The sequence below is a fragment of the Oncorhynchus mykiss genome, chromosome 29 (assembly GCF_057628025.1).
Source record: "Oncorhynchus mykiss isolate SJ-2025 chromosome 29, ASM5762802v1, whole genome shotgun sequence".
NCBI lineage: Eukaryota > Metazoa > Chordata > Actinopteri > Salmoniformes > Salmonidae > Oncorhynchus > Oncorhynchus mykiss.
This window is the reverse complement of record NC_143050.1, coordinates 26,198,634-26,222,970: the sequence shown is the minus strand read 5'-3', so window position 1 is coordinate 26,222,970 and position 24,337 is coordinate 26,198,634. Positions and strand designations below refer to the sequence as shown.

The window sequence follows — 24,337 nt, the reverse complement described above, 5'->3', positions numbered from 1 at the left end:
GTAATTTTGTTAATGAACAGGTAATCTATGTTAACTTTGGTAATTTAGACTTGAATAACTTTTTTAAAAGTATATATATAGAATGTATTTTTAAATCTGTGTCCAGGAGATATCCAGTAGTTCTAGTGAATAGACCATGTGATTGAAGAGAAAATAGGCTAATTAATGATAAAATCATCTAATCAATAATGCTATTGTTTTCAATTAACTCTGGAACTCTTCTAACTATTGACTTTTTTTCACAACTGCCACCAGTTTGCCACCAAAACATTTACAACAAAGACATATTGACGTAATAAAAAATATATATATATTATGCTTAAACCTTCATATTAAACACCAATGGTATTCACTAAGTTGATGGCTTATATTTAGGATAATGTTTTACAGCTTTGTCATTCTTGATTTTTTTTTTTTCTATATATTTTACAGGCCACATAGAGGGCCAGAGATAATTACAGACACCTGTGATCATCAGAAGTACCCCCAAAAAGGCCACTAGATGTCATGTAATAAAATTCCAAAAACTTGAAAGCTACCAAAATGATGGTAGTTTACTGGTAAACGTAGAACATTTCCAGTAATATACCCTCCCTTTGCAGCCCTACTGCTGACTCTGAGTCAAACAACACCTCCATATTCTCTCATTACAATGACAATGACTGGGTTATCAGACAGCAACAGGATGTTCCTTTGCACCAAGGAGCTTCTGGAAGGATTACAGACGCCATAAAGAAACGGGATGTTCTGTCAGGTTGAGTTGAAACTACTAGATACAGTTGAAGAGTGATATGTAATGGCTTGGGACTGTTACCGAAACTCGCTGGTTGGATCAAGTATCTCAACAGCATAGCAAGGAGATATATTGTCGTGTGATAGTTTAGAGGTCTAACTGGGGAGAAAGAGACCACTGTCTGGTTGCAGTAGTATGGGGGAATTGACTGACTGTGTGGAGAATGTGAGAGAGTGTGCCGGTTGGCTGCCCTTTTAAAGACTGGTAACAGGACAGGGACCTGCAGGGAGAGATAAGCTCTGCCCTGGAATCCTCTGCACTTCTGTCTCTCTCAGCTGGAGAAGGAATGAGAGGGAAGGGGGCAGGGAGAGGGATATGGAGGGAGGGAGAGGTCGACAAATTAGATGGAAAGCGAGAGAAGTCAAGAAAGGAGGGAGAAAGGGAGGAAAAGGCAAGTCCAATACCACAATCCAGTCTACTCCTCTAACCTAGAAAATTGTGTTTGTACTTCATACTTCTACATTCCCAGCTTTCATACTTCTCAATTGCATTGACCCTTTCTTTAAATCAGGGGTGTAGGCATTGGTAGGCCTGAGTGGACACAGAGCCACCCACTGGGAAGCCAGGGCCACCCAATCAGAATGAGCAAAAACAAGCTTTTTTTCTGGCTAGGCCCTTCTTTAAATCTGACCTTCCAGTTTCAGACTGAAAAACACAAGCGAGTGTGGTGATGCAGTTCATGTTATACACATGGTTATACATGCTATTGTGTTGAACATTATTGGGTTATGGAGGACAGCAGACACACAGACAGACATAGACCCATAATACTCTTTCATGGTGACTGGAACATGTCTCAGAGAAAAGAGTGGTCATCTTCTCTTTCACATTCATTTTACATCTCTGTACGGTTTGTGCTAGACATTACATATCCCACCACCCACCAAAGCCTGCATCTTCCTGCTAAACACGGAAGAGAGCCTCTTTGAAGCGGACAAGGATAGCGTGCAGCAATTGCTCTCTGCTGTCTCAGCATGCTCCCTGGTGACTCTCCCTCTATCTTTTCGTCTGAGCTCTGAGCTGTTCCTTTTCTCGCTCTATCTGATTCTCACTTTCATGTGTTCTGTCTGGAGTTGTGTCTACTTCTGTCTACTCTCCACCTTCCCTTCATTGTCTTTCAGGAGAGCTTTCTCCCTAACCGCAGAGGCTGTTAGAGGCAATCACAGCCTCCTTTTACCCCGGGACTGGAGAGGAAACTCAAGGGCAGAGAGGAGAGGTGCCGTAAAAAAAAAGAGAAGATCCCCCTGCTGTGCTCACAGAAACCATATCGATTACCAAATTAAGTCAGAGAGAAAGCTGGGAGCTCGGTGCGGAACGAGAACCTGGAGGGACATGGCCCCTCCGATATGAAGCTTTATGGATTTTTCACACGCAAACAAGACTGTGTCCTTGTCGCCCACCTGGGCACCTTATTCATTCCTTTATTTACTTTGCAGTGTGTTTTGGCCAGGAGAGCAACAGTGGAGCGAGAGGTCTTTTTGCTGCTCATTATTGGAAAAAAGTGTTATTGTTTTGTATCAATACACTGCTGGAGAAGTGGCAAATTGGGTTAAGAATGAGAATGAGAGTGGAAGTGGCACTGGTAGATTATAGATGCGCCATTCTCTCTAAAGAAAAGTGGATACAGTGGAGTGGTGATCACTTTAGTGTGATTAGACTCGCTTGCTGTCGTCGGCTCTTGAAACATGACAGAGGAGATGCCAACATGGATGAAACACAATGGTGGATTAAGGAGAAGAATTAACCCAGCTTTCAAAACAGACTTCCAATTGGCTATTTATAACATGAATCTCCTCTATCGTTCCCTTTCCCTATCCGTACAATAAGTCATTTTAGCAAATATTGTTGGTGAATAGCTGTTTCCAAGCTGAAATGCAGGAGCAGCAATTACTCATTACAATATTAGCTTTAAAAGCAGAGCGTCTGTAAGTAGCAGACAATAACAAATATACATAACAAAGCAGACAACAGGATGGAGTGAGGGATGATGAGTTATTGATGAACCTCCCCACCACCATTACACACACACACACACACACCTAGCCACCTGTGAGGTTTATAGTGTAGTCTGTATGCGTTCCACTGTTGTGAGCATGGTATGTTACCATCCTGTATGTTTCATTCAGTACCCCTGTGTGTTCATTAGGAGGGCTGAGACTAAGCTGTCCTGCCCAGCTTTATCCTTGTGCTGCCTACATGCCTCCAAATGGGCTAAACTCTCCCCATTTAAACAAGGGCCTCCATGTTGAGTTGCGCACAAGTTGCTGACAATAGGTCCAGTGTTAATAAATATTCAGGGCCACGCGTCGATGTGGAAATATGAACAACTTTCTCAATTTCTTGCTCTCTTGATTTGCTGCAACTCTTTCTCCCTGAATTGCTTCCTTTCTATCTAGCACATTCGCACACACCCACACACGCACGCGCGCGCGCATGCGCGCACACACACACACACACACACCCACACACACAAATGCATGTAACATTCCTGACTATAATAGCTTATTTGAAGCTGTACTATTTGTGCTAGACATTTCCCACCACCCACCAAAGCCTGCCTCTTTCTGCTAAACACAGAAGATAACCTCTTTGAGTGGACGAGGGTAGTGTGCAGTGATTGTTCTCTGCTGTCTCAGCACGCTCCCTGGTGACTCCCTCTATCTCGCTGTCTGAGCTCTGAGCTGTTCCTTCTCTCTCTCTCCTCCCACAACCCACCTTTACTGGGCCTGTTGGTAATAGTCACGCAGGCTCCTTGGGGCTCTGAGTAACCATACCAACTTCAGCATTCTGTACCATACAAGAGCTAGTCTGTGTGTGTGTGTGTCCATATTGATTTATATCTAGGGAGGGGGAATTAAAACGAGCACAACGTACACAACCGGTCAAAAGTTTTAGAACACTTACTCATTCAAGGATTTTTCTTTATTTTTACTATTTCCTACAATGTAGAATAATAGTGAGGACATCAAAACTATGAAATAACACATAAGGAATCATGTATTAAACAACATTTTTTTTAACAAATCTAAATATTTTTTATATTTGAGATTCTTCATAGTAGCCACACTTTCCCTTGATGACAGCTTTGCACACTCTTGGCATTCTCTCAACCAGCTTTATGAGGTAGTCACCTGGAATGCATTTCAATTAACAGGTGTGCCTTCTTAAAAGTTAATTTGTAGAATTTCTTTCCTTAATGCCTTTGAGCCAATCAGTTGTGTTGTGATAAGGTAGGGGTGGCATACAGATGAAAGCCCTATTTGGTAAAAGTCCAAGTCAATATTATGGCAAGAACAGCTCAAATAAGCAAAGCAAAATGACAGTCCATCATTTCTTTAAGACGTGAAGGTCAGTCAATACGGAAAATTTCAATAACTTTTTAAGTTTCTTCAAGTGCAGTCGCAAAAACCATCAAGCGCAATGATGAAACTGGCTCTCATGAGGACCGCCACAGGAAAGGAAGACCCAGAGTTACCTCTGATGCAGAGGATATGTTCATTAGAGTTACCAGCCTCAGAAATTGCAGCTCAAATAAATGCTTCACAGAGTTCAAGTAACAGACACATCTCAACAACTGTTCAGAGGGGCCTGTGTGATTCATGCCTTCATGGTCAAATTGCTGTAAATAAACCACTCCTAAAGGACACCAATACTAAGAAGAGACTTGCTTGGGCCAAGAAACACGAGCAATGGACATTAGACGAGTGGAAATTTTTGCTTTGGTCTTGAGTCCAAATTGGAGATTTTTTCCAACAGCTGTGTCTTTGTGAGACGCAGAGTAGGTGAACGGATGATCTCTGCATCTGTATTTCCCACCATAAAGCATGGAGGAGGAGGTGTTATGGTGTGGGGATGCTTTGCTGGTGACACATTCTGCGATTTATTTAGAATTCACACTTAACCAGCATGGCTACCACAGCATTAGGGTTAGACATCCTCCTCCCTCCTGCAGGCTCATCCTGACATGACCCTCCAGCATGACAATGCCACCAGCCATACTCTACATGGCAGGAATGTCAGTGTTCTGCCATGGCCATTGAAGAGCCCTGATTTCAATCCCATTGAGCACGTCTGGGACCTGTTGGATTGGAGGGTGATGGCTAGGGCCATTCCCCCCAGAAATGTCCGGGAACTTGCAGGTGCCTTGGTGGAAGAGTGGGGTAACATCTTACAGCATGAACTGGCAAATATGGTGCAATCCATGAGGAGATGCACTGCAGTACTTAATGCAGCTGGTGGCCACACCAGACACTGACTGTTACTTTTGACCCCCCCTTTGTTCAGGGACACATTATTCAATTTTTGTTAGTCACATGTCTGTGAAACCTGTTCAGTTTATGTCTCAGTTGTTGAATGTTATGTTCATACAAATATTCACACATAAGTCTACTGAAAATAAACACATTTGACAGTGAGAGGACATTTCTTTTTTTGCCTAGTTTATTACATCTTCATCCCATAAGTATTGAAGGCAGCGCAACGTTACAGCTTTCTTATATAGCCAGTGGCCTCCCAAACTAGGCCTATCTGAAATATGAAAATGATCAATATAATTGCCAGGAAGTCTATTGTTCTGGCAAAGATGAGTCCACAGCAGATTGCTTAACTGTATTTTATATTGAGAATATAAACATACTATTTCTTCAGGCAAAACCAGAAAAAAATGAAACAAGTGTTTCCTGTTCACTAATCTGGATATGCGCCCCCGGCTTTGCACGCAAAAGCTTATGACTGGTCTTTGGTCAACAGTCAAGATACCCAACATTTTGGTTCTGAAGCACAAATGAGATGTTATTGAGACATGAATTTTGTGCAATACCGTGGGCGTATGTTAGGAACTAGATCAAATAGGCAAAGACGTAAATATAAAATTGAAATGGAATATGTAGCCTATGAAAAATATGTATTTTTTCACCTTCAGTTTCACACTCGCAACACCCCAAAACCTCCTCACAACCCCCCGGGGGTTAGGGCCCCCAGTTCAAGAACCACTGTGCTATATCTTTAAACTCCATTACTACACAGTCATTCCCCTCTTAAGATGTCCTCCCACGCATTGGTGAAATGATCCATTGCCAAATTATGTTTCTCCCGCATCCTAATACCCACCCTTATTAGATTATATTGGCCAAGGCGAACGATGATGTGCTCTCATGGGTATATAATCATAGAGTCCAAAACCACCTCTTTATACACTCCTTTAATACATAATTAATGAGAAGAAAAGGGGATAGGGGAGGGTGGGTGGATTCAATGTGGTGCAATGTGTGTCTCGGCCACTAGAGGCTACTCTTTCTCTGTATGGTGTCCACAGTAAGGCCCTAATAGGTTTCAACAATTTGGCCGATAATACAGTATCAACGTTTGGGCAACCTGAGATCACATCCAGAAAGAAAGAAATATTGTCATTGTGATATTAGCATTTTATTTGTTTTGCTCTCTTTCTCTTTCCTTTTCTATTTCTGTCTTTCTCTGGCTAACAGACGTCAGACGTCAGATGCATTTATAATCTTTAATTATTTGAGTTGGATTCAGAGGAAATGTAATTATTACAAATTATAGAATATTTTATTCCCTCCATTTCGTGGTAACTAACCAGAACAAACGACACAAAACACTAAAAAGGTCATTTAATCCTATTCCTTTTTTGGATTTTTTCATCACTTCTCAATTCAGCCATTTCACTGTTTTAAGGCGTTTCCACTTGTCCCTTTTTGCATCCGGGAAGCGCTTCATGACTGCCTCTGTGGAGGGAAAGCAACAACTAGAAGATAAAAAGCACAAAAAACAGTAAGGGGTTGGGTTTGGGCTCATAAAACTTTAATAAATAAAAAATCCATATAAATACGTAAAAATCTTATCAGATTAAATTGAATAAGAAATTCGTAACCATTAATGCCCTATTTGCAATGATTGATTTGAAAATTCAATTAAGGGATAGGTTAACTTTTTTACACCTTTAGTCAGATAGTTCCTTACCCTGAAAGTAAGGCCAGTAGAAACTGTAATCCATGATTTAGAGTTGTTTAAATAGCCACTATTAACTATGAACTTTGACTAACTGCCCCAATCACCACCCATAGTTTTTTTGTTAGCCATCTGATTATAAGGTCTAAAAAAAAAGTTAACTATGCCTTTAACATGCAGTGTTCGGTTTTCGCCAGGCATAATGGGACCCATGTCATCCAAAAATATATCATTTTGAATCATCTGTCCATTGAATATTCTTCCAAGAGTCTTGATGATCATCCAGGTGCTTTTTGGAAAACATGAGTCAACCTTTTGGACGACGTGGGTCCTATTATGCCTGGCAAAAACCAAACACTGCATTCTACAGTAAGAGCCTCATTACAAAGGTCAAGCATGGCGGTGGTATTGTGATGGTTTGGGGATGTTTTGCTGCCTCAGGACCTGGACAACATGCTTTAACAGAAGGAACCATGAATTCTGCTCTGTATCAGAAAATTCTACAGGAGAATGTCAGGCCATCCATCTGTAAACTGAAGCAAGACAATGATTCAAAACACAAAATCAAGTCCACATGAAAATGTCTAAAAATAAACAAATTTGAAGTTTTGGAATGGCCTTGTCAAAATCCAGACCTAATCCAAATTGAGATGTTGTGGCAGGACTTAAAATTAGCAGTTCATGCTTGAAAACCTACAACTGTCGCAGAGTTAAAGCAGTTCTGCATGCAAGAGTGAGCCAAAATTCCTCCACAGCGATGTGAGAAGACTGATCAACAACTACAGGAAGCATTTGGTTGCAGTCATTGCCGCTAAAGTTGGCACAACCAGTTATTGACTGTAATTACTTTTTCAAATAGGGGAATTGGTAGTGCATAACTTTGTTAATAAAATAAGTATATACAGTTGAAGTTGGAAGTTTACATACACCTTAGCCAATTACATTTAAACTCAGTTTTTCACAATTCCTGACATTTAATCCTAGTAAAAATGTTTCGTCTTAGGTCAGTTAAGATCACCACTTTATTTTAAGAATGTGAAATGTCAGAATAATAGTAGAGAGAATTATTTATTTCAGCTTTTATTTCTTTCATCACATTCCCAGTGGGTCAGAAGTTTACATACACTTAATTAGTATTTGGTAGCATTGCCTTTAAATTCTTTAACTTGGGTCAAACGTTTCGTGAATTTGGCCCATCCCTCCTGACAGAGCTGGTGTAAGTGAGTCAGGTTTGTAGGCTTCCTTGCTCGCACACGCTCTTTCAGTTCTGCCCACACATTTTCTATAGGATTGAGGTCAGGGCTTTGTGATGGCCACTCCAATACCTTGACTTTGTTGTCCTTAAGCCATTTTGCCACATCTTTGAAAGTATGCTTGGGGTCATTGTCCATTTGGTAGACCCATTTGCGACCAAGCTTTAACTTCCTGGCTGATGTCTTGAGATGTTGCTACGGTTGCAAACCGTAGTCTGGCTTTTTTATGGCGGTTTTGGAGCAGTGGCTTCTTCCTTGCTGAGGGCCTTTCAGGTTATGTCGATATAGGACTTGTTTTACTGTGGATATAAATACTTTTGTACCTGTTTCCTCCAGCATCTTCACAAGGTCCTTTGCTGTTGTTCTGGGATTGATCTGCACTATTCGCACCAAAGTACGTTCATCTCTAGGATACAGAACGCATCTCCTTCCTGAGGTGTATGATGGCTGCGTGGTCCAATGGTGTTTATACTTGCGTACTATTGTTTGTACAGATGAATGTGGTACCTTCAGGCATTTGGAAATTGCTCCCAAGGATGAACCAGACTTGTGGAGGTCTTGGCTGATTTCTTTTGATTTTCCCATGATGTCAAGCAAAGAGGCACTGAGTTTGAATTGTAGGCCTTGAAATACATCCACAGGTACACCTCCAATTGACTCAAATCATGTCGATTAGCCTATCAGAAGCTGCTAAATCCATGATATCATTTTCTGGAATTTTCCCAGCTGTTTTATGGCACAGTCAACATAGTGTATGTAAACTTCTGACCTACTGGAATTATCTGTCTGTAAACAATTGCTGGAAAAATGACTTGTGTCATGCACAAAGTAGATGTCCTAACTGACTTGCCAAAACTACAGTTTGTTAACAAGAAATTTGTGGAGTGGTTGAAAAACTAGTTTTAATGACTCCAACCTAAGTGTATGTCAACGCACAATTTACAGTTCATATCAGGAAATCAGTCAATTGAAATCAATTCATTAGGTCCTAACATATTTCTCATGACTGGGAAAACACATGACTGGTCACAGATAACTTTAAAAAAGGTAGTGGTGGATCAAAAAAACCAGTCAATATCTGGTGTGACCACCATTTGTCTCATGCAGCGTCACACATCTCCTTCACATAGAGTTGATCAGGATGTTGATTGTGGCCTGTGCAATGTTGTTCCACTCCTCTTCAATGGCTATGCAAAGTTGCTGGATATTAGAGGGAACTGGAACGCTCTGTCGTACATGTCGGTCCAGAGCATCCCAAACATGCTCAATGTCTGGTCAGAATGCAGGCCATGGAAGAACTGTGACATTTTCAGCTTCCAGGAATTGTGTACAGATCCCTGCGACAATGGGCCCCAGGATCTCGTCAAGCTTTTTCTTTGCATTCAAATTGACATCGATAAAATGCAATTGTGTTAGTTGTCCGTAGCTTCAGCCTGCTTATACCATAATCCCACTGCCACCATGGGGCACTCTGTTCACAACGTTGACGTCAGCAAACCGCTCGCCCACACGACGCCATACACATTGTCTGCTATCTGCCCAGTACAGTTGAAACTGGGATTCATCCGTGAAGAGCACACTTCTCTAGCGTGCCGGCGGCTATCGAAGGTGATTACGATGCCGAGCTGCAGTCAGGTCAAGACGCTGGTGAGGACGATGAGCACCCAGATGAGCTTCACTGAGACGATTTCTGACAGTTTGTGCAGAAATTCTTTGGTTGTGCAAACCCACAGTTTCATCAGCTGTCCGAGTGGCTGGTCTCAAGACAATCCTGCAGGCGAAGAAGCCGGATGTGGAGGTCCTGGGCTGGCATGGTTACACGTGGTCTGCGGTTGTGAGGCCGGTTGGATGTACTGCCAAATTCTCTAAAATGACGTTGGAGGGGGCTTATGGTAGATACATGAACATTCAAATCTCTGGCAACAGTTCTGGTGGACATCCCTGCAGTCAGCATGCCAAAACTTGAGACATCTGTGGCATTGTGTTGTGTGACAAAACTTCACATTTTAGAGTGTTCTTTTAGTGTCCCCAGCACAAGGTACACCTGTGTAATGGTCATGCTGTTTAATCAGTTTCATGATATGCCATACTTGTCAGGTGGATGGATTGTCTTGGCAAATGAGAAATACTCACTAACAGGGATATAAACAATTTTGCATATGAAACATGGGACCAACACTTTACATGTTGCATCTATATTTTGTTCAGTGTATATTATTGAAATATATTACCATATATTTTAAAATGTATGTCACATTTATATATGGGTTTTAAATATATGATCATATATCTTAAAATATACTGTATGTCACATTCTTTGGTATATGGCCATATATTACTTTTCTGTATGGGAGCTGAGCTTCCATTGGAAGTCAAATTCCTGACCCTTTATTGGACTCTTAAATACCACTTTGTATCATAACCACTTCCTTCACAGTGAATGGAATGTTTACAGAGTCAGATGACTACAATGCTGTGCTGAAGGAGCTTTGTCTCTTCATAAGCCACACACTGGCACCCATTCAAAGCAGAACGAGGGCAATGATCACTATGGCTGCCGACAGCTGTAGTTGTTGTGCAAATGGCCGTGTGAACAAGGGAGCCTGGTTGTGAATCCTGATTAAACCACATGTGTTCTGGCAGTGGGATCAGAGCAGCACTCAGGCCCCAATGGAAACCATCAGAAATATCACCAATGACGTATCTAAACCCTCGATAGGTGATGCTATGTCTTGGCCAATAAGAGCCTTTTTTTGTATTGTATTTATTATGGAGCCCCATTAGTTCCTGCCAAGGCAGCAGCTACTCTTCCTGGTGTCCGGCAGAATTAAGGCAGTTATACAGTTTTAAAAACATTACAATACATTCATTACAGAATACACAACACACTAAGTGTGTGCCCTCAGGCCCGTACTCCACTACCACATATCTACAACACAAAATACATGTGTACGTGTGTGTCAAGTGTGTATGTTACCATGTGTATGCATATGTCTGTGCCTATGTTTGTGTTAGGGATTCTGTTATCATACTGCCATTATCAAAGCCTCCTTTCAAGGCTTTGATTAATGGAAGTGAATCAGGGAAAAACTATATTCCCACATTAAAATAGCCAACTTGTCAACAAGGCAACGATGTGAGACATATCGATGCAGCCAGCACCAATTCAAGGGATGTCAAGAAGACATTTGATATGCAAGTATCTAAATAGTTGTTGGTCTATTTTGAGAGACAGACTGCTCCTGACAGATTGTGGTACTGTGTAGCCTAACCATTGCAGGGCATGTAAGCAACAGTCAGTGTATGCAAGCTAGCTTACAAAACGATAACCCATTGTTGATGTTATTAAGCATAGATGAAGTGGTGATTCATGTGTACAATTAAACTGCTTTTCTAATAGTCCTTTCACAACTGTTGAACAAATATTGTGCATTGACAATGAATGTAGTTAAAGCAAGCAGCCAGCCAAGTACTACACGACATGATGTATAGAAAAAAGATCACCAGTGAACCCAGTGTTTTTTACAGTCTATGAGTGAACCAGTTCCTAGGTTTATTGTACTAAGAGTCATCTGTATACATCAATGATGTTGCTCTTGCTACTGGTGAGTCTCTGATCCACCTCTACGCAGACGACACCATTCTGTATACTTCTGGCCCTTCTTTGGACACTGTGTTAACAACCCTCCAGGCAAGCTTCAATGCCATACAACTCTCCTTCCGTGGCCTCCAGCTGCTCTTTAATACAAGTAAAACTAAATGCATGCTCTTCAACCAATCGCTGCGTGCACCTGCCCGCCTGTCTAACATCACTACTCTGGACGGCTCTGACTTAGAATACGTGGACAACTACAAATACCTAGGTGTCTGGTTAGACTGTAAAATCTCCTTCCAGACCCACATCAAACATCTCTAATCCAAAGTTAAATATAGAATTGGCTTCCTATTTCACAACAAAGCATCCTTCACTCATGCTGCCAAACATACCCTTGTAAAACTGACCATCCTACCAATCCTCGACTTCGGCGATGTCATTTACAAAATAGCCTCCAATACCCTACTCAACAAATTGGATGCAGTCTATCACAGTGCAATCCGTTTTGTCACCAAAGCCCCATATACTACCCACATTTGCGACCTGTAAGCTCTCGTTGGCTGGCCCTCGCTTCATACTCGTCGCCAAACCCACTGGCTCCATGTCATCTACAAGACCCGCTAGGTAAAGTCCCCCCTTATCTCAGCTAGTTGGTCACCATAGCATCACCCACCTGTAGCACGCGCTCCAGCAGGTATATCTCGCTGGTCACCCCCAAAACCAATTCTTTCTTTGGCCGCCTCTCCTTCCAGTTCTCTGCTGCCAATGACTGGAACGAACTACAAAAATCTCTGAAACTGGAAACACTTATCTCCCTCACTAGCTTTAAGCACCAACTGTCAGAGCAGCTCACAGATTACTGCACCTGTACATAGCCCACCTATAATTTAGCCCAAACAACTACCTCTTTCCCTACTGTATTTATTTTATTTATTTATTTTGCTCCTTTGCACCCCATTATTTTTATTTCTACTTTGCACATTCTTCCACTGCAAATCTTCCATTCCAGTGTTTTACTTGCTATATTGTATTTACTTTGCCACCATGGCCTTTTTTTTTTGCCTTTACCTCCCTTATCTCACCTCATTTGCTCACATCGTATATAGACTTGTTTATACTGTATTATTGACTGTATGTTTGTTTTACTCCATGTGTAACTCTGTGTTGTTGTATGTGTCAAACTGCTTTGCTTTATCTTGGCCAGGTTGCAATTGTAAATGAGAACTTGTTCTCAACTTGCCTACCTGGTGAAATAAAGGTGAAATAAAAAATATATTGACCTTGACTATTATATTTCATTTTTACTGGCTTCGTGTGGGAGAAACTTTACATCAGATTGATCTTAAATTGGTCAGCAATATTGAAAGCATATTATTATGGGATCATGCATTAACTCCTCTAGCTTTACATTATTGTAATTGACATTGTGTTGATTTGTAATGTAGAGATGAAAGCTAAATGCTTCCACTTCAACAGCTACAGGTTTTGATAAATGTTTTTGAAAATTTTGATGACACACTATGTAAACAATACATAGTATTATATGAACTGAACAGAAGCTAATCCTTTTTTAATAAATGTGGAAAACAGAAAAACATTTTAGAATTTTTGATAGAGTTCTTATGTTGCTGTCCCCACTGCAAAAAGAAATACTTAAACGCATGGATTTTTGTCCTTGAAACATTACATTGAAATAGTGTAAATTCACATTAATTCCTAAGGAGGCTGTTCCCCCTGAGAAATATCATTAGGGCGGTTGAGGAATATCATTAGGGCGGTTGAGGAATATCATTAGGGCGGTTGAGGAATATCATTAGGGCGGTTGAGGAATATCATTAGGGCGGTTGAGGAATATCATTAGGGCGGTTGAGGAATATCATTAGGGCGGTTGAGGAATATCATTACGCCGGTTGAGGAATATCATTAGGGCGGTTGAGGAATATCATTAGGGCGGTTGAGGAATATCATTAGGGCGGTTGAGGAATATCATTAGGGCGGTTGAGGAATATCATTAGGGCGGTTGAGGAATATCATTAGGGCGGTTGAGGAATATCATTAGGGCGGTTGAGGAATATCATTAGGGCGGTTGAGGAATATCATTAGGGCGGTTGAGGAATATCATTAGGGCGGTTGAGGAATATCATTAGGGCGGTTGAGGAATATCATTAGGGCGGTTGAGGAATATCATTAGGGCGGTTGAGGAATATCATTAGGGCGGTTGAGGAATATCATTAGGGTGGTTGATGAATATCATTAGGGCAGTTGAGGAATATCATTAGGGCGGTTGATGAGGAATATCATTAGAACGGTTGAGGAATATCATTAGGGCAGTTGAGGAATATCATTAGGGCGGTTGAGGAATATCATTAGGGCGGTTGAGGAATATCATTAGGGCAGTTGAGGAATATCATTAGGGCGGTTGAGGAATATCATTAGGGCGGTTGAGGAATATCATTAGGGCGGTTGAGGAATATCATTAGGGCAGTTGAGGAATATCATTAGGGCGGTTGAGGAATATCATTAGGGCAGTTGAGGAATATCATTAGGGCGGTTGAGGAATATCATTAGGGCAGTTGAGGAATATCATTAGGGCGGTTGAGGAATATCATTAGGGCGGTTGAGGAATATCATTAGGGCGGTTGAGGAATATCATTAGGGCGGTTGAGGAATATCATTAGGGCGGTTGAGGAATATCATTAGGGCGGTTGAGGAATATCATTAGGGCGGTTGAGGAATATCATTAGGGCGGTTGAGGAATATCATTAGGGTGGTTGATGAATATCATTAGGGCAGTTGAGGAATATCATTAGGGCGGTTGATGAGGAATATCATTAGAACGGTTGAGGAATATCATTAGGGCAGTTGAGGAATATCATTAGGGCGGTTGAGGAATATCATTAGGGCGGTTGAGGAATATCATTAGGGCAGTTGAGGAATATCATTAGGGCGGTTGAGGAATATCATTAGGGCGGTTGAGGAATATCATTAGGGCGGTTGAGGAATATCATTACGCCGGTTGAGGAATATCATTAGGGCGGTTGAGGAATATCATTAGGGCGGTTGAGGAACATCATTAGGGCGGTTGATGAGGAATATCATTAGGGCGGTTGAGGAATATCATTAGGGCGGTTGAGGAATATCATTACGCCGGTTGAGGAATCTCATTACGCCGGTTGAGGAATATCATTAGGGCGGTTGAGGAATATCATTAGGGCGGTTGATGAGGAATATCATTAGGGCGGTTGAGGAATCTCATTACGCCGGTTGAGGAATATCATTAGGGCGGTTGAGGAATATCATTAGGGCGGTTGAGGAATATCATTAGGGCGGTTGAGGAACATCATTAGGGCGGTTGAGGAATATCATTAGGGCGGTTGAGGAATATCATTAGGGCGGTTGAGGAATTCAGAACAGCGCCCCTGTCAGTCATCTAGTGAATACAAGTACACTGAGTATACAAAGCATTAAGAACATCTGCTCTTTCCATGACATAGACAGACTGACCAGGTGAATCCAGGTGAAAGCTATGATCCCTTATTGATGTCACTTGTTAAATCCACTTCAATCAGTGTAGACAATGGGGAGGAGACAGATTAAATGATGTTTTTGCCTTGAGACGGATTGTGTATGTGTGCCATTCAGAGGGTGAATGGGCAAGACAAAAAATGTAAGTGCCTTTGAACGGGCTGTGGTAGTAGGTGCCATGCACACCAGTTTGTGTCAAGAACTGCAACGTTGCAGGGTTTTTCACACTCAACAGTTTCCCGTGTGTATCAAGAACGGTCCACCACCCAAAGGACATCCAGCCAACTTGACATTGGCCATCATCCCTGTCGAACGCTTTTGACACCTTGTAGAGTTCATGCCCGATGAATAGAGGCTGTTCTGAGGGCAAAGTGTGGAGGGGAGTGGGGTGTAACTCAATATTAGGAAGGTGTTCCTAATGTTTGGAATACTCAGTGTATACAGGTAACTGCCAAAATAAAGGAAACACCAACATAAAGTGTCTTAATAGGGCGTTGGGCGACGGCAAGCCAGAACAGATTCAATGCACCTTGGCATAGATTCTACTTTGTATCCCTCATTTAATCAAGTGTTTCCTTTATTTTAGGAGTTAACTGTATATTCTCTTCACGTTAATTTAACTCTCCCACCGTTACTGCATAGTGGAATGAATCACAATACAATATCGCATTGCAGTCTGACTATCTTAACAGAATGACACAATACTATATTGCTATGAGTTCTAAAAAAAAAAAAAACATTTTTAAACTGAGATTAATTTGTTGGCTTGTGGTTTTGATTTGGAGAGTGAAATACAAATCTTTCAGCCAGCCTCAACCTCATGGTGAACTTAAACAATGGCGTAAGCTGAGGGATAAACACTCCCAAACTGTATGTGTCAATTTAAACATCCCCTCTCTGAGAGAGAGAGAGAGAGAGAGAGAGAGAGAGACCTGAATCTAGTCACACACCCACCTACCTAGCAGCCGTGACGCAATACTACAATTAGTTGCTTTGCTCCTTAGGATACAGTAGACCAATACCATACATATTAATTCACCGGCACATTACCATAATAAAAAATGGATATTACTTACACATGGAGACTGAAAACTCTGTCTTTCCTGTTCACTTCTTTAGCTCGCGGGAATTGCTTCTCTAGCTGGCTGCTTGTATTTGTACTATTTGTGCAGACATGTTCCCGAATGACTCCTAACACTGACTACCTTATTTAAATAGCCAGGCCTATGAATTATGAGAGAACACACTCAACATGGGGAGCAATGCTGAAATATTTACATATCTACCACTGTCAAAATGCAACGTTTAACCAGATTATGTACAAGTTTAAACAACATTTTCCACATTATCTCCCATAAGTCATACTGTTTGGTGGCATCCTCTCCTGACTTCCCTCTTGTACCTCATGAAGAATCTGACTGAATGAGAAGTCAGTGGAACGAGAGTGAAGTTGGGCTTTTAGGGCATGAGTGAAGTCAGCAACATGCATACTTAACATGCATACTTCATGACAGCCAAATGCAGGTCACTCGGTTTTAAATATTATTTGAACATTCCAGGCGCAATGGAACCGATGGAATACACCCAAAGGTACCAACCTCACCCATCTGGCACTTCACACAGGCTCAAGCAAACGCTCAATGTATTCTAAAACTAAAAATAATCTGATAATACTATCTGAGCCCAGATACAATACAGTGTCCTTTCTCAACCTGGCGAATTGGACCATTAGAGCAATAAGGATCATAATTAACTTGAGTACAGACCATTCTAATGCCCTACTGAAGTTCAAGGAACAGAAAGGGAAACTATGTTATAAGCAAGGAGCAGAGACCAGACCCACGTCATGCTGTTCTAAAGTGATCCTAGCTTAAATAAAGCACTTACGATGTGGGTGCTCTCTCAGTCTCACAGTAAGGGGGATGCTTGCTCCAAACCCCTCAGAATAACACCTCTTCAGTTTGTGTGTTTTCACTGTGAACAGAGAGGGGGCTGTTACGGTCTGGATCAACTCCATCAGACGGTGGAATAAGGCAGCAGATAGTATATACTGTATATAATCACTGTTGATTCTAACTACAATTTGAGGAGTGAGTCTCGTTTTGGTTAAATACTGAACAAATATATAAACGCAACATGTAACAATTTTAATGATTTTACTGAGTTACAGTTCATATAAGGAAATCAGTCGACTGAAATAAATTCATTAGGCCCTAATATGCCGACACACATTAGACAAACCCATCGGGGAGTTTTTCCCCGCAAAAGCGCTTTATTTACAGACAGAAATACTCCTCAGTTTCATGAGCTGTCCAGGTGGCTGATCTCAGACGATCCCACAGGTAAAGAAACATGGGACCAACACTTTACATATTGCGTTTTGATTTTTGTTCAGTATAGTTCTCTAATTTTCTCTCTCTCTTTATTTCTCTCTTTAAATAGCCAGATATGATGTAACACACTCCTTTAGGATACTTTTCCTGATTGGTGTTAAAGATCTAAGGCTCCGGTCGTGAGCTTGACGGTTGCCAATTAATTGCGGTGGGCAGAACCACTTGACAAGCCCGTATTACCACAGACAAGCTGAAACCAAATTCTCACCAGAGTTCACCAGATATTTCCTGTATAAAGCATGTCCCTGTACAAGCCTCTCAGACAGGGAGACAATAACTCCGCCTCTGCTGCTTTGTCTTGGAAATAGATTCTTTCCTTCATCCAAGGTATCAACCTTTAAAAGTCTGGACCTATTGGAAACACCATAATTGGTCCAGACTAGTTCCTATTGTGAAGATAATAACAAAAGTGCAGTACATTGCATTACGGGGAAAAAAACAGACAAACAAAAAAACATTCCACTGAAATACAGAAGCTCTGTAAAACCCAGCTTTAATTTGCCAGAAGAATTATGGCTGAAATTAGAACTAGCAGCTATACTATGTAGAGATTGTGTTAATCAGACAAAATAAGCCCATTCCAGACACCACACATCCCACTGAACCCATAGAGACAGTCCGGAGTCCCGCACACAGAAATATGACATATTGTGCAGTACACAGCCTTTGAAAATCCCGGGTTGCAATGGTGTTTTGATGTAGGCCAAAACTGAATAATTATTATCCTTCATAGAGGAAGAGAAGCACAAAAGGCAGTGTGGAGAGGGCTTGTTAAAAGCTGCCACAGACTGAACGCTGAATGAACAGTGGGAAGAAGATGTGCTGTCTGGTCCTTTCATTCAGGCAGCAGGGCACCCAAATGGGCATCCAGACAACACAAGCCAGCCAGCCCAGCCAGACAGGCTTTTGTAAGGAAGATAACATAAGCTCTGGGTTGCCAGATTGTTGGCCAGATTCCGCACTGCCAGCCATACAGAAACATTTTAGCACTATGAAATAGCTTGCGGAAATTATAAATAAATAAATAAAATCAGCTATTTCCTAGCAGTTTCTATTTCTTCTTTTTACTGATGGGTTGATTATACAGTTGAAGTCAGAAGTTTACATACACCTTAGACAAATACATTTAAACTCAGTTTTTCATAGTTCCTGACATTTAATCAGAGTAAAACATTCCTGTCTTAGGTCAGTTAGCATCACCACTTTATTTTAAGAATGTGAAATGTCAGAATAATAGTAGAGAGAATTATTTATTTCAGCTTTTGTTTCTTTCATCACATTCCCAGTGGGTCAGAAGTTTACATACACTCAATTAGTATTTGGCAGCATTGCCTTTAAATTGTTTAACTTGGGTCTGTCACACCCTGGTCATCTATTTGGTGAAGTGCACCAGTCCCTCCTGCAGCAAAGCACCCCAACAGGATGCTGCCACCCCTGTGCTTCATGGTTGGGATGGTGTTCTTCGGCTTGCAAGACTCTCCCTTTTTCCTCCAAACAAAACGATGGTCATTATGGCAAAAAGTTATATTTGTTTCATCAGACCAGAGGACATTTCTCCAAAAAGAGTACGATCTTTGTCCCCATGTACAGTTGCAATCCGTAGTCATACTTTTTTTATGGCGGTTTTGGAGCAGTGATTTCTTCCTTGCTGAGCAGCATTTCAGGTTATGTCGATATAGGATTAATTTTACTATTGATATAGATACTTTTGTACCTGTTTCCTCCAGCATCTTCACAAGGTCCTTTGATGTTGTTCTGGGATTGATTTGCACTTTTCGCACCAAAGTACATTCATCTCTAGGAGACAGAACACGTCTCCTTCCTGAGCGGTATAACGGCTGCGTGGTCCCGTGGTGTTTACACTTGCGTACTATTGTTTGTACAGATGAACGTGGTACCAGGTGTTTGGAAAATTGCTCCCAAGGATGAACCAGACTTGTGGAGGTCTACAATTTTTTTTCTGAGGTCTTGGCTGATTTCTTTGAATTTTCCCATGATGTCAAGCAAAGAGGCACTGAGTTTGAAGGTTGGCCTTGAAATACATCCACAGGTACACCTCCAATTGACACAAATGATGTCAATTAGCCTATCAGAAGCTTCTAAAGCCATGACATAATTTTCTGGAATTTTCCAAGCTGTTTAAAGGCACAGTCAACTTAATGAATGTAAACTTCTGACCCACTGGGATTGTGATACAGTGAATTATAAGTGAAATTATCTGTCTGTAAACAATTGTTGGAAAAATTACTTGTGTCGTGCACAAAGTATATGTCCTAACCGACTTGCCAAAACTATAGATTGTTAACAAGACATTTGTGGAGTGGTTGAAAAACGAGTTTTAATGACTCCAACCTAAGTGTATGTAAACTTCCGACTTCAACTGTATATACAAAAAAGTAATATCTGATAAACATATGCCCTGGCAATCCATTAAGATTTGAGCAAACATCAGGGGCATTCAACATGTTCTTGCCTGCAGGGGACTCCTACTGAGGAAAACTGGCGACACAGGGACCCCCATCATATGTTAACCGCCCTAAAAAAAAGTAACGTATTGTCTTATCAGGTGAATTTAATAGCAAGGAGAAAAAGTGAATAGATTTAGTAGATCATTTTCTATTATATTGAACTCCCCACATTACGATTGGAAGAGGAGGTATAAACTCGAACAGAGCCTGTTAGCTGGAAAAAGGTAAATCCAAACACATTTTCGCTAAAAGCAGCTGTTTAGCTGGTTAAATAAAGGTGAGCCATGTGTTGGCAAAAATGAAAGTCCAAGTCAAGAAAGTTTTAGCCAGCAGCACTTGCTGTGACCCGTATGTAAGCCTATGTAAGATAATGTCATTTAAGAAAAGGTCAATCAGGAAGGCTGGTCTGAATGCTCGTTTAACTTTAACCTGTAAGCATAACATAATTTACTTTGTTAACAAACCTATCATCATCGACATAGCATCTTGCTGCTTCTCCTCTTTCCCATTAGCCATGTGCGGAATGTCAATGCCTTATTCTAAAATGGATTAAATAAAAATATATATATTCTCAACAATCAACACACAATACCCCATAATGACAAAGTAAAAACAGTTTCTAGTTTTAACAAATGTATTAAACATTTTAAACAGAAATACCTTATTTACATAAGTATTCAGACCCTTTGCTATGAGACTGGAAATTGAGCTCAGGTGCAATCTGTTTCCATTGATCTACCCTTGAGATGTTTCTACAACTTGATTGGAGTCCACCTGTGGTAAAGTCAATTGATTGGACATGATTTGGAAAGGCACACGCCTGTCTTTATAAGGTCCCAGAGTTGACAGTGCACGTCAGAGCAAAAAACAAGCCATGAGGTCAAAGGAATTGTCGTTAGAGCTCTGAGACAATATTGTGTCAAGGCACAGATCTGGGGAAGGGTACCAATAAACGTCTGCAGCATTGAAGGTCCCCAAGAACACAATGGTCTCAATCATTCTTAAACGGAAGAAGTTTGGAACCACCAAGGCTTTTCCTAGAGCTGGCCGCCCAACCAACCTAGCAATCGGGAGAAGGGCCTTGTTCAGGGAGTTGACCAAGAATCCGATAGTCACTCTGACAGAGCTCTAGAGTTCCTCTGTGGAGATGGGAGAAACTTCCAGAAGGACAACATCTCTGCAGCACTCCACCAATCAGGACTTTATGGTTGAGTGGCCAGACGGAAGCAACTCCTCAGTTAAAGGCACATGACAGCCCGCTTGGAGTTTGCCAAAAGTCTCCTAAAGACTCCTTGAAGAGTACCTGGTTCAGTCTGCTTTCCAACTGACACTGGGAGACAAATTCACCTTTCAGCAGGACAATAACCTAAAACACAAGCGCAAATATACACTGGAGTTGCTTATCAAGACAACATTGAATGTTCCTGAGTGGCCTAGCTACAGTTTGATTTAAATCAGCTTGGATATCTATGGCAAGAAGTGAAAATGGCTGTCTAGCTACGATCAACAACCAACAGAGCATGAAGAATAAATGTACAATATGGTACAATTCAGGTGTGCAAAGCTCAGAAAGACTGCCACCTGTAGTCACTGCCAAAGGTGATTATAACATGTATTGAGTCAGGGGTGTGAATAATTATGTAAATGTGATATTTTTGAAATACCTGCCATCACATCATCTGGCTATGAGGATTTTCCCTCGGAGAAGAGGCCTTTCCCAAGACTATTAATAAAATGTATTATTGCATTCTGTCTTTAGTTCATTCAGTTAAGCCAGAACTCGATTGAACACCAGTCAGTATAATGAGCTCCAATGAGTGTAATTAACTCACTAGGAGTTGAAAAACAAAGTTCACATCATTACAATATATTCCCCTATTTTTACTGTAGGTATGTCATTTAAAATGTTTTTATTCTGTTATTGCTAGCGATTTTCATAAACAACATTTCAATATATATTGTTTTATCTCTTGCCTACACGACAGTGTAATTGGCTTTGATTATGACAAGTTCAGAGTAATATCACTTCTCAGAACAAGAAAAGTTCTCAAGCTCAGAATTGATCATATAATGGGTCCCATGGCTGCTCCGCTAATATTGTAAACAATGAGCATACAGTAAGAACTAGCTCCAAAGTCCATCCTCTTTTTCCATCCTATTGATTCGAGTTTTCCCACTTTCCTAACTTTGCCCTTGAGAACAATCCTCCAATACACCGGCATGATTTTTACCATATGAGATTTATGAGTCTTGCGGTGGAGAGCTGGATCCAAATGCTGTTTAATATGCTTAATAGCTTTAATATCTTGTTGTTTGAATGAATGGGTAATGAGACAGGGCCGGCAGCCATACCATAACAATGATAAAGCAGCAATGTCACCCCAGAGTACCCTTCCACAATGAGCTTTGGCACTCTCCACTTTATCACCCTCATAAAAGAGAAAAAAATGTCCAAAATGAAGAATTAAAAGAGTTATTAGGAGAATGCGGCAGGAATACTGACTAAGTCGAGCCGTAATGAAACAATCAGGGCCATTTACCTTGTGTAAGACTAATTCAAGTCAATCTAACTCTTCCCGCCCGTAAAGAGTTGTTTCATGTAAGCGTATCACTTGAAACTTGTCAATGTTGATTAAGCTCGACAGTTGGTGCCATTGACTAAGTGTGTGCTGCAGGTGAGGTGAGTTGTTGATGGACGAGTATTATGTGGAGGTTGTTTTTTCTATGGTGGGAAGACATAACATTGAAATGACAACACTAGTCTATAAGGAACAGGTCATCTTGGAAATCTGAAGTCTAGGGCAACAGCACTAGGTCTGGGGATCATATTGGATGTTATTGGCCACTTCGAAAAGGGGAGAAAAACAATTCCGGGAGGGTGCTCTTCAGACAGACAACTCTCCCAACAAATCAAAAGTTTGGGTAGGTGGAGCTTAAAATGCATGTGGGAATTGTGCTCGTGAAAAATAATAATAATAATAATAATAATTTTAGCTACAGTCAGTGGTTGTAAACTTGTAACGCTAACGTTAGCTGTCATGGTGCACGCAAACTACTCACTTGTGAAATCTAGGTGAAAAATGCTAATAAGAACCTCAGCTGCCATCATGTATAATTCAAGTTCAACCGTAACCTCCTCTCCTTCTTCATTACCCCCTGGGAAACGGATGCAAACAATCATTAGCTTCGGTCCACATGGGCCTATATTCTCCTAATCCACCCATTCGCTCTCCTCTCCGTGTCTCACTTCTCCAAGTCTGCCTTTACATCATCATATCCTTCCGCCTGAGTGTGAGGCTGCTGGATAAACTCTGGCAGACCACATACGTCTATAGAGATGAGGAGCAGAGTAGAGCAGATGATGGGGTGGGCTAACTGGCTAAATGGGCTTAGCCTGCCTATAACCTCCCTGTTCTACCCTCTCCTTCTCTCTTGCTCTCCTTCTCTCTCTTTCTCTCACAGATGGCAGTGCAATCAGCCATGAGGGGGCTGGGGATCCATGACCGGTGGTTAGTGTCCTCTGTCCTGACACACTGCCTCTTCATTACACTCAAAGCAATGAGGAGTGCTTCAGAGCATTCATTCTCTCAGAGGAAAAAAGGAAGAGGGGAGAGGGAATGAAATCAAATGAGTGGTAACCTAGCTAACACCAGTGCTTTCTCGTTGTAGCCTATATACTGTAGTAAATTGCTGCTTCTAAACAGAGAGGTCGGTTAACAGGCAAGGAGAGCAGCATTGCAGTGGGCAAAAAAGCAAATTGAAAGAAGTAGTACTTATTTTGATCAATAGAGGTCACTGCTAATTCACATTTTAGAGTGCTGCTTGTCCTTATTGTAGGTTCAATGGAGACAAGAGGAATAGACTCACACGCTGTGTATCTTTTCAGACAAGTAAGGACTGGGACATATGCGGTAGGGATCCGTAGGCGTTTCATTAAAGTACTTCTAATTGGTGAGTTGTATGAAAGGACTCGAGTTGAATGTCCTAGAAGAAAAAGATCAAGGGAGTTCATATTTTCATGTTATGCATCCTAATACATGCGGTATTTGTAAGTCACTGCACAACTCTACCAAGTCACACAAACTGCCATGCGTTTGATCATAGTAATGGGCCAAGACAGCTAAGAGCTGGTTGGGGTGGCCGTTTCATTACAGAAGGAGCAGAGTGACATCTTACGGTGTGGTTAAATGTGATTATGTCACATAATATACTGCCTCTCAGTGTGATGGTACTAATTGAAGTGGGATTATGTGTATCATTATACCCAATGGCAGAGTAGCATAAAAAAAAACTAATTTAACAGGATAAATTTTACACTTGTTCTCTTTAGAGTGAGAGGTTAG

General features: G+C 41.2%; 1 protein-coding gene across 1 annotated transcript in view; it reads right to left on the bottom strand.

Moving 5' to 3' along the window:
* The window catches only part of LOC110509815 (astrotactin-2), a 471,341-nt gene that overhangs the window by 124,026 nt on the left and 322,978 nt on the right, over positions 1 to 24,337 (bottom strand). The gene's annotated exons all lie outside the window — the stretch shown is intronic.